The sequence below is a fragment of the Bos indicus genome, chromosome 20, assembly GCF_029378745.1.
Source record: "Bos indicus isolate NIAB-ARS_2022 breed Sahiwal x Tharparkar chromosome 20, NIAB-ARS_B.indTharparkar_mat_pri_1.0, whole genome shotgun sequence".
NCBI lineage: Eukaryota > Metazoa > Chordata > Mammalia > Artiodactyla > Bovidae > Bos > Bos indicus.
The window spans coordinates 10,618,928-10,643,362 of NC_091779.1; the positions used below are offsets into that span (position 1 = coordinate 10,618,928).

Below are 24,435 nucleotides of genomic sequence, written 5' to 3' on the forward strand. Positions count from 1 at the left end.
ATAGAACCCAAATCCCCTGCATTGGAAGGCGGATTCTTAACCACTGGACCACCAGAGAAGTCCTCTGTTTTCTGGATTTCTTTAGTTCCAGATACAGTTGACCCTTGAACAACACAAGTTTGAACTACATGGGTCCACTTATATGTGGACTCTTTTCACTAAGTGCTACTACAGTACTACGTGATCTGCGGTGGGTTGAAATCATGGTTGCTGAACTCTGCATGTGCAGGAAGTGCAGACATAGGAGTTATATATATGGCTTTTGACTGAGTGGAGGGGTGGTACCTCTAACAACACCTCCCCGCCCCTTGCCCCACCATGTTGTTCAAGAGTTAACAATAATCATGAAGTTTGGAGTTTCAGATATAGGTTAATTCAGGTTTACTGTGTCCTGTTATGAAGAAGTTGGGATAGAATTCATTGTGTAAATCCAGATGATTGAGAGTCTCGGTTTACTGTTCTATGAGTGGACATGATCCTGCTTGGGTTGGACCCCTGGGTGCTGGGAGAGTGGTTGAGATGATGAGGAAAGAGGAGAGATAGACATGGAGGAGGAAACTGGAGTCTCCTGACTCCTGGATACTGTGGCCATGCTTCCTACCTCCAAAACCACTATCCAGAAATCCAGCTACCCAAGCTCTTGACTTCCAGTCTTTTCTGTATTTATTGTACCTGCCTATAAACTATTTTTTTTAAATGATTTTTAGAAGCATTGGTAGTAGATGTTTGATGGGAAGGAAGAGACATTCAAAAGTATTATCTAAAATTCAAATGATATATTTCAGAGCAATAGATTTGGTTCAGACCCAGACTCCACACTGACTGTGTACTTGGGGAAGTTACTCAACGTCTCTGATCTCCAGTGTTTTTCTCAGCAAAGTAGGAATAACAGTGCTTGTGTTGTATAGCCAGTGAAGATTAAATGAGACCAAAAGGTAAACTGCCACTCATAACGTACTGAGTAAATGTTGTATCCCTGCTTGTATGGAGTTTATGTACATGGACCCTGCCCCCACTGTGGTGACCTCAATATCTTTGTATAGCATCGCTGGTAGAAGTCAAGTGAAGTGAAGTGAAGTCGCTCAGTTGTGTCCGACTCTTTGCAACCCCATGGACTGTAGCCTACCAGGCTCCTCTGTCCAGGGATTTTCCACTGGAGTGGATTGCCATTTCCTTCTCCAGTGGATCTTCCCGACCCAGGGATGGAACCCAGGTCTCCCGCGTTGTAGACAGATGCTTTACCGTCTGAGCCACCAGGGAAGTCTGCTACCAATTGAGGGTTTGGCAGCCTCTCACTCTAACGTAAGTTAAATGTCATCCTGAAATCATAATGAACTTTCTAAAATTATACATTTTTGCATAACCTGATGGGGCTAGAGAATTACGACTATTCTGGAAGAATTCCAGCATAGAAGCTATACACCAGAAGTGAAATTCTGGCAAAATACATTTTCCAAGGAATTAATTTTATTTTTTGGAGGATTACCACATATATTTTTCTTTTTATTTCCTAAACTGTATTTATCTCTTTATTTATAGGTAATGCGATACTTTAAATAAAGCACCATCTTGGCTTATATTCTTCTGCCTCCCCCCCGCCATAGACAACGGCTTTCTTCATTAGAATGTCTCATTTAAACAGTAGTATTTGTGCTTTCTCTCCCAACCTTCCAAAAAATTCACTGCTGGGCGGAGAAAGAAGTTGATAAATAAAAAGTAATTTGTTCATAAAATTTATAAGCTGCTGGAAATCAGAGCCCAGGAAGAAAGTGCCAAGTCAGCTTTAAAAGAAGATAATAATCAAAACAGCAAATGTACGAGTGCATTATGGTGAGAATAAATCAACTGGCGAGGCTCAATATGAACAATATGGAAAAACAGCCAAGTGAAGAAATGTCAAATGAAGGATTATCTTTACTTGTGAAGAATCTATTTACATCATAAATTTAGTGCTGGATTTCTGCTTTGCAAAGCCTTAAGCAGCAGCAACAACAAAACAAAACAAAACAGCAAAACCCTTTGTTTTCTAACCAACTTCTAATGGTTTTGTGCCTTAGAGATAGACTTTTTCAGTGGCCTGCCTTTCATTGCAAATTTAACCCTGAAAGAAGGGCTCCCACAGGGTTTGCTCAGGGTTGGAGATATAGATCATTAATTGGACATAAGTTTACTTCTTTAACTGGCCTTTGCCACAGAGGGCAGCTGTTGACCATTTAAGTCTTAAACTCCAAAAGCAGATGTTCCATGGCACAAACATGACTTTATAACAATGAAATAACTTTATTGCTTTTCTTCTATTGGCCCTTTATACTTATTCTGTGCTAGCTCTTCTCTGCCCCTGGATGAAAGATAAAATTTAGGGCAAATCCTAGTAGCTTTCCGGCCACTTTCAATGAACAGAAGGTCAGTCAGTCATTTCAGTCATTCAGTCGTGTCCGACTCTTTGTGACTCCCATGGACTGCAGCATGCTAGGTCTCCCTGTCCATCACCAACTCCTGGAGCTTACGCAAACTCATGTCCATCAAGTCGTTGATGCCATCCAACCATCTCATCCTCTGTCATCCCCTTCTCCTCCTGCCTTCAATCTTTCCCAGCATCAGGGTCTTTTCCAATGAGTCAGTTCTTCACATCAGGTGGCCAAAGTATTGGAGTTTCAGCTTCAGCATCAGTCCTTCCAATGAATATTCAGGACTGATTTCCTTGAGGATTGACTGGTTGGATCTCCTTGCAGTCCAAGGGACTCTCAAAGTCAGGCCAGTATAATAGAATCAGTATATTTCATTATAAGTTAGTATTTTCCCTCCTCCCGCATCTCAGGTCTGCTCAAGGCTGGCTGGAGGCATTGAGCAAAAGGGGATCTGGTTGGCTTTTCTTCTTTTTCTCTAATGTGCATCATACCCTTCCTTCCTTATTTTGAGATGAAATCCCCTATTTCAGATCAATTTCAAGGTAGAAGGTGGGAGGGGCTGGGGAACAGCGGGATGGAGCCAGGAAAGGTCTTACCTGATGAGTGCTGTCATCAGAAGGCCGCTGACTCCACAGATGGGCCCATTTGATTTTGGGCACTTTCTGGGTTCTCTGAGTATCCACCTCCGGGAAGCTGTTACTTGCAATCCATCATTAAATCTGTTCTGCCTTCAAAAACTATTCCAAGTCTAACAAATTAGTGTCTCTTCCACTGCTCCCTATGCTCCAAGCCACTACCAGCTCTCTCCTAGATTACAGCAGTGGTCTCCTCCTAACTGATTTCCCTGTTTCTGCGCCCATGTTCCCTAGTCTTTTTTATATGTGGTAGCTAGAGAAATTCTTTTAACATCTAGTGCAAATCATGTTATTTCTTTGTTCAGGCTGTCTGGTGGTTTCCCATCTCACTCAAAGCCCTTGAATAGATTACAGGATGTATGGTTTACCCTTCATCACACTTTTAGAGTCTTTGCATTTGCTGTTCTTATTACTTAGGATACTTTCCCTCAGATAGCCATGTCTTAGTCCCTCATCAACTTCAATCTTGTACAAATGTCTCTTTCCCTGTAAGCTTTTCCCTGTCCATTCCATTGAAAACTGTAAACCTGCCTTTCTCCCAGCACTTCCCATCCCATTTTCCTCCTGTTTTATTTTTCTCCATAACATGATAATTTTGACCTACTGTATATTTCTTACTCATATATTTTGTTTTATTCCTCTCTTAGTATAAACTTCATAAAGGTAGAACTTTTATCAGTTTTGTTCACAGTTGTATCCCGGACACATAGAACAGGACTTGGCATGTAGTCAGTGTTCCATATTATTTTGAATCAATGAGTGAATTATTGATGATACTTGCCATGTTTTATTGTAATTCATCTGTTCATACAACTATATCTCTCTTTAGACTCTTTGAGTGAGTGAAATTCTTTCAGTTGTGTCCGACTCTTTGTGATCCCATGGACTATACAGTTCATGGAATTCTCCATGCCAGAATATTGGAGTGGGTAGCCATTCCCTTCTCCAGGGGATCTTCCCAATCCAGGGATCAAACCCATGTCTCCTGTATTGCAGGCAGATTCTTTACCAGCTGAACCACCAGGGAAGCCCTTAGGCTCTTTAGTAAGGTCTAGATCTGGGTCATTTTGTGTTCCCTATATATCCAATTCAGTACCTGGTGCAGTATAAATTCTCAATAAATATTTGTTGAATAAGTTAAATAGTGAGTGAATCAAGAAAGATCGTTGGAGACGAGGAAAAAAGGATTTGAAGAGTAAGCTAACATAGAAAATTGGGAAGGAGAAAGTTTCAAGACAAAGTAAAGCAGTCATATATTAAAGGCAGAGTAAGCCATGGCGCTTGATGGGGTAGGGGTTATGGGCCTTTGAGGGGTGGTGGAAGGGAGGGTGCAGGACAGGTTGTTGGGGGATGAGGGGGGAGGTGGAGGTGACTGAGAAGAGCTGCAGGATGTGGAGAACTCTGTCCAGAAGAAGCTTGTGAGGGGGTGAAATGGAATTTAGCCTGAGGGGAAATTGGTTGGGGGAATTTTGTGTATATATTAGTACACAGGAGGGACTTCCCTGGTAGCTCAGACGGTGAAGTGTCTGCCTACAATGCAGGAGACCTGGGTTCAATCCCTGGGTTGGGAAGCTCTCCTGGAGAAGGAAATGGCAACCCACTCCAATATTCTTGCCTGGAAAATCCCATGGACGGAGGAGCTGGGTAGACTATAGTCCATGGGGTCGCAAAGAGTTGGACATGACTGAGCAACTTCACTTTTTCACTTTCACTGTAGCACACCGGAGAATTGAAGATGTTGGTAGGCTGAAGCTCTTGTTGAGAGAGAGATTAAAATTCAGTAGAGAGGGGATAGATGCTGGTACAGATTTGGGAGGGGACAGCAGGAAGGGGGATCAAGAGGACAAGGGAAGACCCAGTCCTGGGGAGAGGTAAGGTTCCTATCTGAAGCAGGAGTTACCCCTGGTCCTGGCTTGGATTCACAGGTGTGGAGGGAGGGAGGGAGGAAACAACTGACCTAGCTACCTCCCTCCTCACTCACCTTCCTGTCTGAGTCTTTCTGCTCATCCATTCATCTGCTCACCCATCTGTCCTCTCACCCACCTGTTCATCTATCAACTTTTTCTTAGAAGCCAGACTCATTTCTTAGTTACTTCTAAGTGCTTTTCCCCAGGGATGCTGGGGAAGTCTGTAGTACTATGAGGTGGGACCAAGGTATGGAAATCTTTTCTCGAGTCATATATGATTGGGCAAGCTAGGAGTTTTGAATGGCCCCACCCAGTAATTCCCTAGCCTGAAGATCACTTTGAGGTCAGATATACACAATGTAAGATGAAAAACAACAGCTCACTAATATTTAGAACTTCATACTTTTCAGAGTCTTTTAAATTCCAAAATGTTCTACCTACTTGTATCTTTCCACTTACTTCTCTGCAGACTAGGCAAGATGATTGTAGGTAAATAATTTCCACCTCTCCGTATGATATCCAGTGAAAGGAATTGAGAAATTTTTTTTCCTTTCAATAATTGCCACTTCTATTTATGAACAATGGAAGAGAACAAAATAAAGAGTAAATGGAGAGAGGAAAAAAATAAATCCACCCTGACTTGACACTCTGTCCAGTTAATGAACCCTACAGAGGAACCACATTAACACTGCCACTGTTTTTAATGATGGAATAACTCAATATGTGCACTCATTCGGGACATTTATAGATTATTAATTACCCATACACACAGTATTCAAGCGATGAATGTAATTACCCGGAGCCTGTCTTCCCTTGCTAATCCAGCATCTTAGATCTTGTTTCCTGAATCACCCTTGGTTATGTGAAGCCCCAGATGTACTCTATACTCCTTGGAATCATTTTGGCAGCATCCCCCTTAACCTCTGCTTGTATTGACCTGTCAGGCACCTTCAGCTAAGTACCTGCTTTAAAGTATTGATTCTCAGGGCAAAGATGTTATGATGATTATAATACCCCCATCATCCTCGTGTTCACAGAGGGGATGTGGAAGTGGATTATGGGGACTGATTTATTTCAGGAACTTAGGGAATGTCATGGTTGCCCTTGCCTCTGAATCTGGGCTTAAAAACAGTTTAAAAATGATGAGGGCTGTTAGCTGGAGATAGAGACATGCTGAGCAGATGGTCCATCAGAGGCCAAGAGCCGAAACTGATGGTAAACCAGCGTGGAGACTGGGGAAAAGGGGCTTCCTTAGGGAAACGTATTTCTAGTTCCCAGATGTGGAGTAGTTAATTCAGTAGCAATAAAGGTGACCTTAAAGAAGGGCCAATCTGTGCTGTGACTCAAGGCTCAGGCAGGTGGAAGTTTTACAAGCAAGGTTTGCACAAAACTATCTAGTTTTTGTTATAATCCCATGGCTTTGGCTCCTTGAGGAGCCAGTGAGATGGGGCATGGACTCTGCCTTCATTAGGGAGCAGGGGACACAGGGTCCCTCTTTCTCTCTTCCTACAATGTACTAGTATTATTTTTCTGATTATAAACATAAGATATGCTGATTATAGAATACTAAGCATTTTAGACATAAATTACAGAAAGTGAAATTATTTTAACCCACAGACATGACCATTGCTATAATTTATGTATGGTTTTCCAGAAGTTTTTTGATATGTCTAATAAACACATATATTAGCACAGATAAACCTTATAGATAAATCTCATTAGACCCACTCTTCTATAAATTTTTCAGCCTAAAATACTTCATGGACATCTTTCTATGCTATTGCATTTAGACTTCTTTTTGTTTTTCTTTTCCAGTGCTTAAGACTATGCAGTTATATGGCTGTAGTACAATTTATTTAATTTGTCATTTGGATATAATTAAAACTTTTAAAATAAGCTAACCTGGAAAAAGAAATAATGTATATTAATTTTTGTTCATTTGTTTATTTCTACAAGCTTGTCAACTAGGTCAAAAGGAATATTTATGGAAAATATTGGTGGGAATGGCTATCCACTCCAGTATTCTTGCCTGGAGAATTCCTTGGACAGAGGAGCCTGGTGGGCTACAGTCCATGGGATCGCAGAGTCTGACATGACTGAGCAATTAACACCTTTTTTGGTATGCACTGTCTCGCTTATTACCTCCCAAAAGTTAAACTAATGCATACTTCACAAGTAGAGTATTTGTACCTTCACCAACTTTTGCAAATCTTAGGGTGGAAAATGATATCCCATTGTTATTTTAATATTCATTTCTTAATTACTAATCAGATTGAATACCTTTTCATGTGTTTTTTTTTGGCAGTTTGTTTCTTCTTTTGAAATTGTGCTGTTCATGAGCCTTCACTTACTTTTGGGGAAGAGGAGAGTACTTCTTTCTTTTTAAATTGATATATAAGAATTCTTCAGGAAATAGAGATACTAACTTCTTACTGCTCTGTATGTCACATATTTTCTTCCCCAAATATATTTTATTGCTGCCTTTATTTATAATTATTTTTTAAACCAAGGACGCAATAAAATTTCATTCATATGTGATAGGTAACTTTCATTTCTTTCAAATAAAGAACAAGTCACTCAAAAATTATTTCCAGTTACCATTGACTTTTTAGACACTGTTGTTGATTTAAAAAAAAAAGTTCTGTATCATATTATATAAGTTCTTCCATTCTTAGTTTACCCATAGATTTAACCTGGAGTTGAGTACAGAATTTTATCAACTACATTTTCTGCATTTATCAAAGTGATCTTTTGGCTTTTTATTGTAATTTGTTAATCTTGTGAATAACATTGATAGATTTTCTAATCTCGATCCATCCTTGAATTCTGGAAATAAATCTTGGTTACAGGCACTGTATTATTTTTTAATGTGTGGTTGATTCTATACATTTGCTAATACTATTTTTAGGATATATATATTATATAATATATATGTGTGTGTGTGTGTTCATCTGAATTTGACTATAGGTTACTTTTTCCCTACTATTTTAGCCATTTTGATGTCAGAGTTAAACTAGCCTTGCAAATTGAGTTCTTGAAAGCTATACTAGTGTTTTTATGAAGCCAGCATCTGGAACTTTTTTAGGGATTTGAGTTTGCTAATTCTTTCAATTCCTGTTCTTAAAAAAAAAATCAAGCAATTTCTCAAAATTTTTTTATTTTTTGGCTTTCACATTATTGGCATGAAGTGATAAGTATTATTTTAATAATAAGAATGATCTCTTCTCTATCTGTAGTTATATTTTATACTTTTTCATTGCCAATGTATATATGTTCTCAAACTTTTTTCCTTTTGTTAGATTTGTTAAACATCTGTTAATGCTTTTTTAAAAAAGAGCTAGTTTCAGCTTTACTCAGCAATTCTAATTGTTTTAAGTTTTCTAATTCATTGGTTTCCTTTGTTTATTTTGTTGTTATTTTTCTAGCTTCTGAGTCTAATGTTACAAAAATATTTATTCTAGACATTTCTTGTTTTAGGAAAAAACTTATTTAAGGATGTAATTTTCTCCTGGGTAAGGTTTTGGTTACATCCCATAGAATTTTCCATTGACTGTTTCAACATATGTTAATTTCCAAATAATTTATAAATTAACTTATTTACTCACTGACACAAGAGTTATTTAGAGAAGCGAGATTTTAGATTTAATTCCATTTTAATCAGTGAGGGGGATCTTATAAGAGTTCACTTTTAGAAATTTAGAATTTACTGAGAAAGTTTTTTATGACTATTAAATGTTGTTATTCTTTCTTTATTTTAAATGAATGTTCACAGACATTTGAAAAGAATGTGTTTGTTCCCCTTTGGAGAGAGAGAATAATTTGCTATGAAGAGAAGCTTGTAGTAGATGTTATTCAAATGCTTTCTTTATTTAGTTTTTGTCATCTTGACATGACAAAATTTAGGAGTGGTTTGTTAACCTTTCCCCCTCTGCCAATGGGTTTTACTTTCTTTTTCTATTTCTAATACTTCTTTTTACTTTTTGGAGAGAGTATAGTAGGAAGTTAAGAGCGCTGATGCTGGTCCATCTGCCTGGTTTAGATTGGAGCGTTACCCTCGCAAGCCTACAGGCGTTGACAAGTTTCCTCACCTGTGAAGTGACATCATCTATAGGGCACTTGGGAAGATTATGTGAGTCACTATGTGTAAAGAGCTTAGATCTTCCTCTGACAGACGGTGAGCACTCTAGTACTCTTGACATATCTGCGGCCATGATATTGAGAGCAAAAAGGTTTATGGTTGCTATACATTTTGATGAATCTGTTGTTTATCCGTATGAAACAACTTTTTGTTCTGTATGGAGCTTTTTGTCTTGAATTCTGTATGAGCTAACGTTAACATTATTATAGTGCTTTCTTTTGGTTTGTATTGGCTTGGTCTGTCTTTGGGCATCTGTGTATTTGTAACCTTTCTGTATTATTTTATTTTAGATATTTCTCTTCTGGGCTTCCCTGGTGGCTCAGATGGTAAAGAATCTGCCTGCAATGCTGGAGACCCAGGTTTGATCCCCAAGTTGAGAAGGTCCCCTGGAGAGTGAAATAGCCTTCACTCCAGTATTCTTACCTGGAAAACCCCATGGACAGAGGAGCCCATATACAGCGGGCTAGAAGGGGAGCCTGGTGGGCTGCCGTCTATGGGGTCGCACAGAGTCGGACACGACTGAAGCGACTTAGTGGCAGCAGCAGCAGAACCTATGGAGTCACCAAGAGTTGGACACAACTGAGTGATTAACACACACACACACACACATCTCTTTTAAATAGCATGCAGAAGGAGCTTACCTTTTTTTTTCTTTTTAATAAGTCTGGGGAATTTTTTAATCAGTCTGGTGGTCCAGTGGTTAGGACTTGGAACTTTCACTGCTGGGACCCAGGATCGATTCCTGGTCAAGGAACTAAGATCCCTCATGCCGTACTTGTGGCTCCCCCCGACCAAAATCAGTCTGAAGTTATTATTTTTCTTTATCTGAAGTAAAATTGACATGTAATGTTATATTAGATTCAAGTGTAGAACACTGTGATTTGATATTTCCATACACTACAAAATGATCATCACAGTAAGCCTAGTTGTCTTCTGTCACCAAATAAAGTTATTATAGCGTTGTTGATTATATTTCCTATACTGTGCATTATATCCCCGTGACTTATTTAATTTATAACTGGAATTTTGTACCACTTAATCGCCTTTACCTATTTCCCACAAGTCCCACTCCTCTTTTCTCTGGCAACCAGTAGTTTTGTCTCTGTATCTATGACTGTTCCTATTTTGTTTTGTTTATTCATTTGTTTTGTCTTTTAGATTCCACATACAAGTCAAGTCATACAGTATTTGTCTTTGTCTGTCTGATTTATTTCACTTAGCATAACACCATCTAGGTCCATCCACATTGTTGAAAAGGACAAGATTTCAATCTATTTTTTTTTATAGCTGAATAATATTTCATGAGATGGGAATACCAGACAATCCAACCTGCCTTCAAGAGATGGGAATACCAGACCACCTGACCAACCTGCCACCTGAGAAATCTGTATGCAGGTCAGGAAGCAATAGTTAGAACCAGATATGGAACAACAGATTGGTTCCAAATAGGAAAAGGAGTATATTGTCAAGGCTGTATATTGTCACCCTGCTTATTTAACTTATATGCAGAGTACGTCATGAGAAATGCTGGACTGGATGAAGCACAAGCTGGAATCAAGATTGCTGGGAGAAATATCAATAACCTCAGATACGCAGATGACACCACCCTTATGGCAGAAAGTGAAGAAGAACTAAAGAGCCTCTGGATGAAAGTGAAAGAGGAGAGTGAAAAAGTTGGCTTAAAGCTCAACATTCAGAAAATGAAGATCATGGCATCTGGTCCCATCACTTCATGGCAAATAGATAGGGAAACAATGGAAACAGTGACAGACTCTATATTTTTGGGCTCCAAAATCACTGCAGATGGTGACTGCAGCCATGAAACTAAAAGATGCTTGATCCTTGGAAGAAAAGTTATGACCAACCTAGAAAGCATATTAAAAAGCAGAGACATTACTTTGTCAACAAAGGTCCATCTAATCAAAGCTATGGTTTTTCCAGTAGTCATGTGTGGATGTGAGAGTTTGACCATAAAGAAAGCTGAGTGCTAAAGAATTGATGCTTTTGAACTGTTGGTGTTGGAAAAGACTCTTGAGAGTCCTTGGACTGCAAGGAGATCCAACCAGTCAATTGTAAAGAAAATCAGTCCTGAATATTCACTGGAAGGACTGAAGCTGAAGCTGAAACTCCAATACTTTGGCCTCCTGATATGAAGAACTGACTCATTTGAAAAGAGCCTGATGCTGGGAAAGATTGAAGGCAAGGAGAAGGGGATGACAGAGGATGAGATGGTTGGATGGCATCACTGACTCAATGGACATGAGTTTGAGTCAGCTCTGGGAGTTGGTGATGGACAGGGAGGCCTGGCATGCTGTAGTACATGGGGTTGCAAAGAGTCAAACACAGCTGATCAACTGAACTGAACTGAGTATTTCATGTGCTTTTTATAGGCATGTATGTGTACATATATGTGTGTGTGTGCAGTTTGAGTGTATGTATAAACACACACATGCCATATCTTTACCCAGTCATAGGTTGATGGGCACTTAGATTGCTTCTATATCTTGTCTGTTCAAAGTTCTTACCTTTTACTTAGGGAACCTATTTGATTCCCTGGTGGCTCAGAGGGTAAAAGCGTCTGCTTACAATGCGGGAGACCCGGGTTCGGTCCCTATGTTGGGAAGATCCCCTGGAGAAGGAAATGGCAACCCACTCCAGTACTCTTGCCTGGAAAATCCCATGGACAGAGGAGCCTGGTAGGCTACAGTCTATGGGGTCGCAAAGAGTTGGACACGACTGAGTGACTTCACTAGTCAATAGTACTGATATTACTAATATTCTGATCAACTTTATGTTTCTTTTTGGAACTGTTTCTAGATCTCTTTTCAAGATTGAATTGTTGCCCCAGTGACCTTGTACTAGTAGCAAAGCTTAGATCCTTCTAGGCTGGTGTGGCTAGAGAAAAGTCTGCTTTTCCTACTTCAAAATAAGAAAAAGCAGAAGCTAGCCAGAAGGCATAGCATTTGTGGTCACAACCCTTTTAATATTTTGGAACTAAGTTTCTTACAGCTGTCATCCAGTAAGTACCTAATATAAGCTGAGTGCTTTTCTAGACACTTTATATATGTTGTTTCATTTAACTCTCACAGCAACCTTACTAGACAGGTATTATTATATTTATAGATAGGGAGACTAATTTAAGAAATTGGGGTTTCTCAGGTGGTGCTAGTGGTGAAGACCCTGACTGCAAATGCAGGAGACGTAACAGACATGGGTTTGATCCTTGGGTTGGGAAGACTCTCTGGAGGAGGGGACAGCAGCCAATTCCAGCGTTCTTGCCTGAAATTCCTATGGACAGAGGGGCCTGGTAGGCTACAGTCCATAGAGTCGCAAGGAGTCAGATAGAACTAATGCGACTTAGCACAGCTTTAAATTGGCATGGCCGTTAAAGAAATTAAGGTGTGTTTCCGAGAAACTAAAGAATGTGTTATAAGCAATGTGTAAACTAATTCCTTTTCTCACTGTGTATTCATGAGATGTGGAGTAGGCTAAAAAATGGGTCCTGAATTGACTTTTATTGAATTTCTCAAAGAATAGGTTGCCAGTGCTGCTGGAAACTGGAGAAGGCGATGGCACCCCACTCCAGTACTCTTGCCTGGAAAATCCCATGGGTGGAGGAGCCTGGTGGGCTGCAGCCCATGGGGTCGCTAAGAGTCAGACACGACTGAGCGACTTCACTTTGACTTTTCATTTTCATGCATTGGAGAAGGAAATGGCAACCCACTCCAGTGTTCTTGCCTGGAGAATCCCAGGGACAGGGGAGCCTGGTGGGCTGCCATCTATGGGGTCGCACAGAGTCAGACACGACTGAAGCAACTTAGCTGCAGCAGCAACAGCAGCTACTGGAAACAGTGGAGCATCTCATTCTGGCTCACCCATTTTTCATACTAGTTTAAGTTTCCACTCTAAGTTGATTATTTTGGAGTGGGTTATCTGGACTTCAGTAGCCTTTTCACTGCTAGAGGAGGGGAAAGTGGTGTGTGTCACACTCAGCTGTTCACTTTTCTGTTTGCAGGGGCTGGGACTGGAGTTAGTGGGATCTGTGCTTACTGGTCTTACACAATCCCAGAGAGGAGAAGTGCCTTATTCATCTGATATCTCTAGTGCATAGAAGAATGCCAGGCCCATAATAGGTGCTATTTCTTAAAATGACCTGAGTTCAGAAGAAGGAAAGTTGTTTTACGTTAATATTTGAATTATGAGGCTTTAAAAAAAGGCACATAGAATATAAATGCATTCTCTTAAAATTATACTTTCTATAATTTCTACAATATTTTGTATAACACAATAAGAATAAAGTGTGTTTATTACTCTTTCAAGAACTTCCTCCAGCCCATAGCAGAATGTACTTTCAGTAGGAGCTTATCCCAGTCACCAAGGGAGAGAGGAATGACATTGACAGAGGAATGACATTGACATATGAATGACTGTTTGCATTCGTGATGTGAGTGAGGACATTCAACTAATAAAGTGCTCTGAAGCCAGCTGCAGGGGAGATGTATACCCCTGATCTCACAGGGATTCCATGGTCGAAGAAAAAAAAAATCAACCCAAGTGAAAACTCCCAGCTTACATCAGGAAAATACTGCTGCAGACCTTTAATGAGATCCCTAGGTGAACCAGTTTTTATATGGGCCTGTTTGACTTCTACAGATATCTGGCTAGACCTTGATTGATTGTCAGGCTTTTTAAGTAGCATTGATTTTTTTTTTTCTGCAGCAACATTGGGATGATGAGGTCATTGTATTCTGCCACGTTATTGAAGTTCTTGTTAAAGCAACTTGGATGTTAAAAGCATATCCCGGCACTGGCTTCTTGTTCCAGCTAAATTTTGAGAGATGGGAAAGTTGAGGTAAGTGAAATGATAGAGGCTAAAAAAATTCTCCATTCTGGTTATGGGGGGGGGGTTGTGTTTCAGATTTTTATGAATTAGAATGATAGTTGGTAGCTCTTCATCACAGCTGATCACTTCTTTTCATTCTTGCTTTGTTGCTCAGTTTTGTCCGACTCTTTGAGACCCTTTGGACTATAGCCCGCCATGCCCCTCTGTCCATGGAATTCCCCAGGCAAGAATACTGGAGGGGGTTGCCATTTTCTTCTCCAGGGGATCTTCCCGACCCAGGGATCAAACCCATGTCTCCTCTGTCTCCTGCATGGCAGGTGGATTCTTTACCTGCTGAGCCATCAGGGATTTACTGAGCAGGGACTGTCATGAACATCTGACGCACAGGACCTCTTTGTCATCACTACACCTCTGTGAGGCAGGTGTTATTCTTTGCACCTTGCAGATGAGGACGCTGTGTCTCAGAGAGAAGGGTTGCCTTCTCAGGGTTAACTAGTCAATGGAAGAGCTAGGTTTTAGATCAAGCGATGGCACCCCACTCCAGTATCCTTGCTTGGAAAATCCCATGGACGGAGGAGCCTGGTAGGCTGCAGTCCATGGGGTCGAGAAGAATAGGCCACAATCGAGCAGCTTCACTTTCACTTTTCACTTTCATGCATTGGAGAAGGAAATGGCAACCCACTCCAGTGTTCTTGCCTGGAGAATCCCAGGGATGGGGGAGCCTGGTGGGCTGCCATCTATGGGGTCACACAGAGTAGGACACGACTGAAGAGACTTAGCAGCAGCAGCAGCAGCATGGCTGACTCCAAAGCCCATGCTTTGAACTGCTGGTTTCCTATATTATGGAACTGCTGTTTTCCCATTCTCTTACATCAGAGAGTAGGATTGGAGGCTGCTGCTTAAGTGACAATCCTTCTCTCCCATGTGAACCTGGGTCCTAGGGAAAAATGGAAAGAGTACCATCCCTTGGGAAACAGCATCCTGACCTTCCCACTTGCAGACCTGAACCTCCTTCAGCTTGAGCAAAGCTGTGTCCCTGAAGGGGTCTCAGAGGGCTTTGCACATTTTGGGATTCCTCCGGCTCCCACCTATTGATCGGTGGCTGCCAGAAGCTTTAATCCGATTAGAGTCTCTAAAACTAGTTTCCATCTCTGGCGCCTGACTCGGGTTTCAGAGCAAGAGGAAAAAGTATGACATCACCCCTGCTTGCATCTGTGCTGGGTGGCTAATGAAATTACGTGATGGATTTGAGGACCATTAAAGTCAATGTTGATCCTGATTATTATTAAGAGTACTTTCAAATTTACTGCACTGTGGGGCAGGCTCGAAAGCATCATTTTTCATAGGTGTGTTCATTGCTCTGGATTTTAATGCACAACTCCCTGGGATATAGGGAACGCTAGCAGCACAGAGAATCAATTCTGAAATCTGCAGATGAAAGTGAGTGGAGCCCTTTTGCTGGAGGGAGAAGGTTCTGGGATTTTTCCATAATGAGGCATCGTGATGACCTCGGACTATAAAACGTAACAGAATATGTTTGTCAAATAAATATGAAGCACTGCAGTTTCCAATAGCATCAGCAAACAATAGTATTTTTTTTTAAGTTCAATTGGTTAGTGTACAAAAAAGTGTTCAGTTCAGATCACCAATCCACTGAGCATAGACACTGAGCTAACACTAGAGATACACTGTACTGAGGGGAAGGCCAGGCTTGTGTTCTTTATCAGGATGTTTCAAGGGCCCAGCTAAATGTCGGGCATGCAGATTATTCTCTGTCTTAAAAAAAATACACACGCATCCATGTATAACATAATACTACAAAATGCATAGATCTTAACTGTACAACTCTATAAACTTATATGCATACACAGAGCAACACACACATGCACACCTATGAACTAGGCCTCAAATGAAAATATAGAGCATTTTCTATATCCTAAAAGGCTTTGTCCTGCCTCGTCACATTCCCCCAACAGAGATAACTACTATTTTGACTTTATGCATAGGTTGATTTTGTCTATAATAAATATACTTCATATACATTCATATAAATCAATTTTCACATAAAAGGAATTATGCACTACGTAATCTTCATCCATGTTGCTACATGTAGTTTGTTTTTTTATTTTTTAATTTTTCTTTTATATTTGGGTTGTTTTTAATTGCTACACAATATTTCATTGGTTAAATCAGTTCAGTTCGGTCACTCAGTCATGTCCGACTCTCTGCGACCCCATGGACTACAGCATGCCAGGCTTCCCTGTCCATCACCAACTCCCGGAGCTGACTCAAACTCATGTCCCTTGAGTCAGTGATGCCATCCAACCACCTCATCCTCTGTTATCCCCTTCTCCTCCCACCTTCAATCTTTTCCAGAATCAGGGTCTTTTCCAATGAGTCAGTTCTTCGCATCAGGTGGCAAAGCTTCAGCATCCGTCCTTCCAACAAATATTCAGGACTGATTTCCTTTAGGATGGACTGGTTGGATCTCCTTGTAGTCCAAGGGACTCTCAAGAGTCTTCTCCAACACCACAGTTCAAAAGCATCAGTTCTTCGGTGCTCAGCTTTCTTTGTAGTCCAACTCTCACATCCATACATGACTACTTGAAAAACCATAGCTTTGACTAGATGGACCTTTGTTGGCAAAGTAATGTCTCTGCTTTTTAATATGCTGTTCATGTTGGTCATAGCTTTTCTTCCAAGGAGCAAGCATCTTTTAATCTCATGGCTGCACTCATCATCTGCAGTGATTTTGGAGCCCAAGGAAATAAGATAAGATCTCTGACTGTTTCCATTGTTTCCCCATCTATTTGTCATGAAGTGATGGGACCAGATGCCATGATCTTCGTTTTCTGAATGTTGAGTTTAAGCCAACTTTTTCACTCTCCTCTTTCACTTTCATCCAGAGGCTCTTTAATTCTTCTTTGCTTTCTGCCATTGGATAAATATTGTGCCATTAATTTATTATTCTATAATAGATATTTGGATTGTTTCCAGTTTTTAGCCGTTATAAACAAAGCCATTTGAATATTCTTGTACATGTCTTTTGATGGAATTTTCTCCTTGTTTATTTTGGGCATATATAGAACTGGAACTACTGGATCATTTAAAATATTTTTGAATTGTTGAATTGAAAAACACAGTCCTTAATTTGTCTGTGGCCCACTCAGATCTTGCAAAATAATGCCGGTCACCTATCGCATGTGTTCTTAGTAGAAAATAATCACTGATAGCAAAGAATTAAAGCAGCATATAAACAAAGCTGCTGCTGCTGCTGCTAAGTCACTTCAGTCGTGTCCGACTCTGTGCGACCCCACAGACCACAGCCCACCAGGCTCCCCTGTCCCTGGGATTCTCCAGGCAAGAACACCGGAGTGGGTTGCCATTTCCTTCTCCAATGCATGAAAGTGAAAAGTGAAAGGGAAGTCGCTCAGTCGTGTCCGACTCCCAGTGACCCCATGGACTGCAGCCTACCAGGCTCCTCCATCCATGGGATTTTCCAGGCAAGAGTACTGGAGTGGGGTGCCATTGCCTTCTCCGATAAACAAAGCACTCATTATTTATTTATTACAATGATAGTACGAACTTAAACACGTTGTTTTAATAAAAATATGCCCCAAACTTGGTCATCTAGTAATTTTATTACAACAAACTCAATATTATACTGGAGTGTAATTGCATATTCATGGTATAAATTCATAGTTAGCATAGAATTATTTTAAAGAAACTACTGAGAACCTACTATGTGCCAGAAGACACTGTTCTGGACACTGGGGCTCTAGTAGAGAACCCACAGATAAGGAAAGGTCTCTGGCCTTATGAGGTTCTAGTAGAGACATAGATAATAGATGTCAAACAAATAAATATGTGCTATAAAACATACCACCAACGAGACATATAGTGTAAACAAATTTTGGGAAGATTACAGATATATCTCCTTTAGCAATAGATTTATGGATGATTTGTATTTGAACCACATCTATATATAGCTTAAAGTGTAGTTACTGAAAATTAGAGGCCAAATGTCCTATTCCTATGCATAGTACTAAAATAATAATAATAATAGCTAACTATGTAGTTTAAGCCATGGATTATCTCATTTAATCTTCCCAGTATCTTTATGAAATAAGTACTAGCATCACCGACTCAATGGACATGAATTTGACCAAACTCTGGGAGACAGTGGAGAACAGAGGAGCCTGGTGTGCTGCAGTCCACTGGGTTGTAAAGAGACATGACAGCAACTAAATGACAACAACAGCAACAACTAGTCTCTTATTTTAATGGTGAAGAAACTGAAGTACAAGGGGTTGAGTCACTTACCTGAAGTTGGACGACTAGTATGTGGTGATGCTGGGATAAAACCAAGCAGTCTGACTTTAGAGACTGTACTCTAATTATTGCTCTATTCTGTCCTCCAGATGGACAAATATGCATTAATATACACTGTCAAGTTACCCAAATGGCACCCAATAAATTCATAAAGATGTTATACTGACTGTAAGGTACAATGCAAAAGCCAAATGCAAATAGTAATGTTGGAAACCATGATCAATTGTAGACAGCATTAATGATACATGATTCTCAAATTGTTCCCTGAAAACCACTGAGATTCTGTCCTGTGTGCTCATGCACAAGTTTTGCAGTGTGTTCAAATGAGTAGCTACCAGATATCTTAACCCGATACTGAATTTAAAACTTCAGTGAACTATATTCATAGCTCTAATGTAGGAAGTATAGATAACTCACCAGTAGGCTATTAGTAGGGAATATTAGGTTGTAGGTAAAAATAAAAGCTAGTGGAAAGTGTGCCATTTGTTGTCAGTTTGAAAGATTTGCATCTCTGGGTCTGCTCATGCTCATTGGAAAGGCCCTCCTGAGAATCATTGACTAACATACCGAAAATGTACAAAGAAACTTTAAACAACATGTTAATGCTGTGGCAAGTAGTCTGTGTTGTCATGAGTGAGGCTTAGTAAATAGCTCCCCTGACTTCCTCTAGAATTCTGAAACAAGAGATAATTCAAAAGTCAGATAGTGATGAAGATACTACAGTTACTGATTGAAACAATAATGTAGAACTCTGGAAAGATATTTACGCACTCAGGCAGAGCAGCCCTGGACAGACAGGCCTTTCCTAGAAGGGACAGAGCGTGCGTCAGGAGGTGGGAGGAATGTGTCCTCCGTGGGCAGTTTGCTCCCCCCGAGAAGAGGAGTAAGACTTATCCATGTTGCTCTGTCTCCCCTGGGAGGACTTGGTGGGAATAGATATGGGGCAATAGTGTCATGGATGTGGAACTCCCTTCACATGGAAGGGAACATTAGGCTTGGAGAAGAAGTTTTTCTTGCACTGAAAAATACTTTGGTATGTATCCTGTGGGGCTTCACAGAAAGGATGCAGCTAACCAGGAAGAGGAGAAAGCTCTCTTCAGAAGACAACTTCTGCTGAGTCTTGTAGAGCTAGGAGCTAGCCAGATGGAAGTTGGAAGGCAGGATGCTTTAGACCAGGGTTTGGCAGACTACAGCCCACAGGCCAGATCTGGCCTGTTGTCTGTTTTTCAAAATAAGAATTTATGGGAGCACAGCCACATTTATTTGTTTATGTATCGGGTATGCATTTGTGCTATAATGGCAGAGTTGAGTAGCTGTGACAGAGACCATATGGCTCCCATAGCCTGAAATATTTACTCTTTGGTCTTTTACAGAAAAACTTGCCAGCTTCTGCTTTAGGCAGGGGTAATGCTCGGGTGGGTGAAAGAAGATGGTCGTGTATTGGGGATGTGGGCTGGGCACTGTAATTGGTTTGATACTGTTGGGACATGAAGCAGGAGGCAAGTGGTGATTAAACAGATGGATACCTGGTTCTCTAAAACCTTACAGTTTTCTACAGAGAACAGTGGTGTGGGCATACAGGTTAATTATATTAATTGTATGAAGACAGGCAAAGATTTAACAAACAGAGCCTTTAAATTCATAAAGAATTTGCATCATTATATTCAAGTCAAAAGACACACGTAGAAGAAGGAATTGTGACAGTAAGATGTTTTGAAAGGATGAAATTGGTCATTTCTATTTGATTGGCTTGAGGAGGGGTTCAAAGAAGAGGCATGTTGCTATTTTGGCCACAGCTATGGAAAGGTAATGGGAAGGGTGAATTAGGAAGGGGAATTTTTTTTTTTTTTTTCCTGCATAGGGATGCACTTTAGAGTCAGAATGTGAAGACTGAGTGAAGTGAACTTGAATCTCTTTGCCTGGGAGAATGAATGAGGATGGTATGCCAGTATGGAGGACGGACTCTATGCCGAGAGGAGACCAGAGCCTGGGTCTTTTAAAAACAATATATCTCCTCTGCTCCCCAGCTGTTAGAATTTTTAAAATTTATTAATGTGTGAGCATTCCTCTCTGTCCCTACTCATTCTGCTTCCAAGAAAGATGATTTTTACTTTTCAGCTTCTGGGATTTTATTTATCCTGCTTAGGATAATAGAGAAAGGCTGAACCATTAAAAGAAGGACTGGTGGCTCAGACAGTAAAGTGTCTGCCCACAATGTGGGACACCCGGGTTCGATTCCTGGGTTGGGAAGATCCCCTGGAGAAGGAAATGGCAATCCACTCCAGCATTCTTGCCTGGAAAATCCCACAGATGGAGGAGCCTGATAGGCTACAGTCTATGGGGTCGAAAAGAGTCGGACACGGCTGAGAGACTTCACTTCACTTCACTTCACTTAGGAGATTAGAATTGAGAAGAAATGAAAGTACTGGTGGAAGGGATGGCAGAGTGACTGGAGAATACATCCAGGCAGATAAGGAAGGATGGAGGAAAAGACCACAGTTAGTTTTTTGGGCAATACTGAGAAAAAGGATGTGAAGGAGTTCAGAGAGAGAAGGAAAGAGTCTTTGTGGGCAGCCCTGAGTATCTGGGTAAGATAAATAAGACAGTGGGCATGATGAAGGTGTTTGCTATCAGTTATGAATTGGGTTCCATCTGATGTTTTCAACAGCCTTACTAAAGGTTAAGACTATTGTCATTTAATTCTTGGCTGCCAAACAGCTGAAATAGGACATTGTAGAGACCAGACCAAATAGAGTTAATTCTTCCTAAACACTTAAAAAAATTTTTTATGCCCTAATGTTCATAGCAGCACCATTTACAACAACCAAGATATATAAACAACCTAAATGTCCATTGACAGTTGAATGGAAAAAGGTGTGGTACATATATACGATGGAATATTACTCATGAAATAATGCAATTTGCAGCGATATGGATGGACCTAGGGATTATCACACTAAGTGAAATAAATCAGACAAAGACAAATATTATGTGATATCACTTTTATGTAGAATCAAAAAATAGGTGCAAATGATTTTAGTTATAAAACAAAGAGACTCACAGACATAGAAAACAGATTTATGGTTATCAAAGAAGAAAGGGAAGGAGTGATAAATTAGGAATTTAGGATTGGCAGGTAAAAATTACTGTATATAAAATACATATATGACAAGCACGGGGAATTATATTCAATATTTTATAATAACTGATAATGAGAATATATATATAACTGAGAATATATATATGCTCTTTATGTTTATAGCTGAATCATTTTGTTATACATCAGAAACTAACACAGCATTGTGAATCAACTGTGATAGGGAAAGTTTTAGTAGATTCAGTCGTGTCTGACTCTTTGTAACCCCATGGACTATAGCCTGCCAGGCTCCTCTGTTCATGGAATTCTGCAGGCAAGAATACTGGAGTGTGTTGCCATTTCCTTCTCCAGAGGATCTTCCCCACCCAGGGGGAACCTGGGTCTCCCACACTGCAGGTAGATTCTTAACCATCTGAGCCACTAGGGTACGTCACTAAAAAGTTATTTTCATTCAAACAGCTTTGTCACAGTTTAATTGACACACAGTAAATTGCACATCTTTAAAGTATATAAGTTGATGTGTTTTGACATGTATACACATGTGAAGTCATCACCATAATCCAGATGATGAATATAACCATCACTTCCAAAAGTTTTCTTGTAACATTTTGTAATCCTTCCTATTCCACTGTCCCTAGGCAACCACTGATCTGCCTTCTGTCATTATTAATTGGTTAGCATTTTCTAGAACTTAAGTGGAATCATGCAGAATCTACCTTTTTTTGGGAGAGGAAGCTGACTAATTTCATTCAGAATAATTATTTTGATATTTATTCGTGTTTTTGCATATTACAGTAGATCATTCCTTTTTCATTGTTGACTAGTAGTCCATTGAATGGATATGCCACAGCCTGTTAGTCTGTGTATCTGCTGATGGTTGTTTGAGTTGTTTCCAGTTCTTGGCTATTACAATAAACCTACTATGAGCATTAATGTTCTTGTCTTTGTATTAATATGTGCTTTAAGCTCTCTTGGGCAAATACTTAGGAATGTAAGGTTGGATATATGGTGGATATATATTTATTTAAGAAACTGCCAAACTATTTTCCAAAACAATTTTACATTCCTATTGGAAGTATATAAATGTTCTATTTTCTCCACATACCACACCTTGGTATATTAACTCTTTTTAATTTCAGCTATTCAAATATGTACAAAGTGGCATTCCATCATGGTTTTAATTTTTATTTCCATAATGATTAATGATGTTGAACATCTCTTTATGTGCTTGTTGCTGCTGCTGCTAAGTCACTTCAGTCGTGTCCAACTCTGTGCGACCCCATAGATGGCAGCCCACCAGGCTCCGCCATCCCTGGGGTTCTCCAAGCAAGAACACTGGAGTAGGTTGCCATTTCCTCCTCCAATGCATGAAAGTGAAAAGTGAAAGTGAAGTTACTCAGTCGTGTCCGACTCTTAGCGACCCCATGGACTGCAGCCTACCAGGCTCCTCTACCCATGGGATTTTCCAGGCAAGAGTACTGGAGTGGGTGGCCATTGCCTTCTCCACTTTATGTGCTTATTTACACATAAATATATCTTTTGGTGATGGGTATGTTCAAACTGTTTGATCATTTTTTATGGGGTTGCTTTTATTCTTATTGATTTTAAGAGTTCTTTATATATTTTGGATACAAGTCCTTTATTGAATATTTGATTTGTCAATATTTTTTCCAGTGTGTGGTTTGTCTTTTAACTACTCTAATGGTGTCTTTCAAAGAGTGTATGTTTTTAATTTTGATGAAGTCTAATTTATTGATTTATTTTTCATTTGTGAATTATGGATTTGGGTGTTATTATCTAAGGAAACTTGGTCTAATCCAAGATTTTATCATATGTTTTCTTCTTAAAGTTTTATAGTTTTAGGTTTAGTTTTATAGTTTCAGTTTAGTTTTAAGTCAATGAACCATTCTGAGTTTATTATACATGTATGAAGTATGGATTAAAATTCTTCCCCTCCTTATTCTTCTCCTCCTTCTTCTTTGTGTATGGCAATCTTGTTGCTTCCGCACTGTTTGTTGAAAAGATTATCCTTTTCCCACTAATTGCCTTTTCACCTTTTTCAAAAATGCATATATTTATGACTCCATTTATGAATTCTTTATTCTATTCCATTGATCTATTTGTCTATCTTTACACCAATACCATGTGTGTTGATTACTGTAGCTTTATAATAAAATCTTGAAATTAGGTGCTTTTAGTTCTCCAACTTTGTTCTTTTTTGGTCAGAGTTGTTTTGGCTGTTCTGTTCTTGGAATTCTCATGTGAATTTTAGAATCTGTGTGCTGATTTTTGGGATTTGATTGGAGTTGTGTTGACTGTCTAGATTAATTTGCAGAAAATTAGTATCTTAACATCATTGAATGCTCTAATTCATGAACATGGTTTTATTTAGGTCTTCAAAAATTGGTCTCAGCACTGTTTTATAAGTTTCACTATGGATATTGCATAATCTTTTGTCAGAGTGTTTTGCAATGGTATTTCAAATGGTGATTTTTTTTTTCACTCTGTGATTCTCTGTTGCTAGGATATAGAAATATAATTGATTTTTGTGTATTGATTTTGAATCTTACAACTCTGTTAAATTCACTTATTAGTTTCCATAGCTTTTTAAAAAATAGGTGAATACCTTTTAATGAACAAACTGAATGGGCATATATCCTTAAATGAAAGGTAGTGTCCATTGGTTTGAAGTTGGCTTTTTAAGCTGGTCAAGGATGTTCTCCGGACTTCCCTGGTGGCTCGGACGATAAAGCGTCTGCCTACAATGCAGGAGACCCGGGTTTGATCCCTGGGTTGGGAAGATCCTCTGGAGAAGGAAATGGCAACCCACTCCAGTACTCTTGCTTGTAAAATCCCATGGACAGAGGAACATGGTAGGCTACAGTCCATGGGGTCTCAAAGAGTTGGACATGACGGAGTGACTTCATTTTCACTTTCAGGATGTTCTGCATTTGTTCTGGGAATGGCTCTGTGGTGCTTCTTTCAAAAAGATAAGGTCTTTTTTGAGGAATGGGTTGGGGTAAAATCATAGTGAATGATTGCTCGCTCCCAGACAAGGGTCGGGGGAAGCACATT

The 24,435-nt window shown here is 39.8% G+C and overlaps 1 long non-coding RNA gene across 2 annotated transcripts in view; it reads left to right on the forward strand.

Moving 5' to 3' along the window:
- The first annotated feature begins 8,312 nt into the window (after nt 1-8,312).
- Nucleotides 8,313-24,435, forward strand: part of LOC139177991 (uncharacterized) — a 214,713-nt gene continuing 198,590 nt past the window's right edge. For both annotated transcript variants that reach the window (XR_011562408.1, XR_011562410.1), the window contains exons 1-2: nt 8,313-9,124; nt 9,379-13,940. This is a non-coding gene — a long non-coding RNA (uncharacterized lncRNA). The remainder of the gene's footprint in view (nt 9,125-9,378; nt 13,941-24,435) is intronic.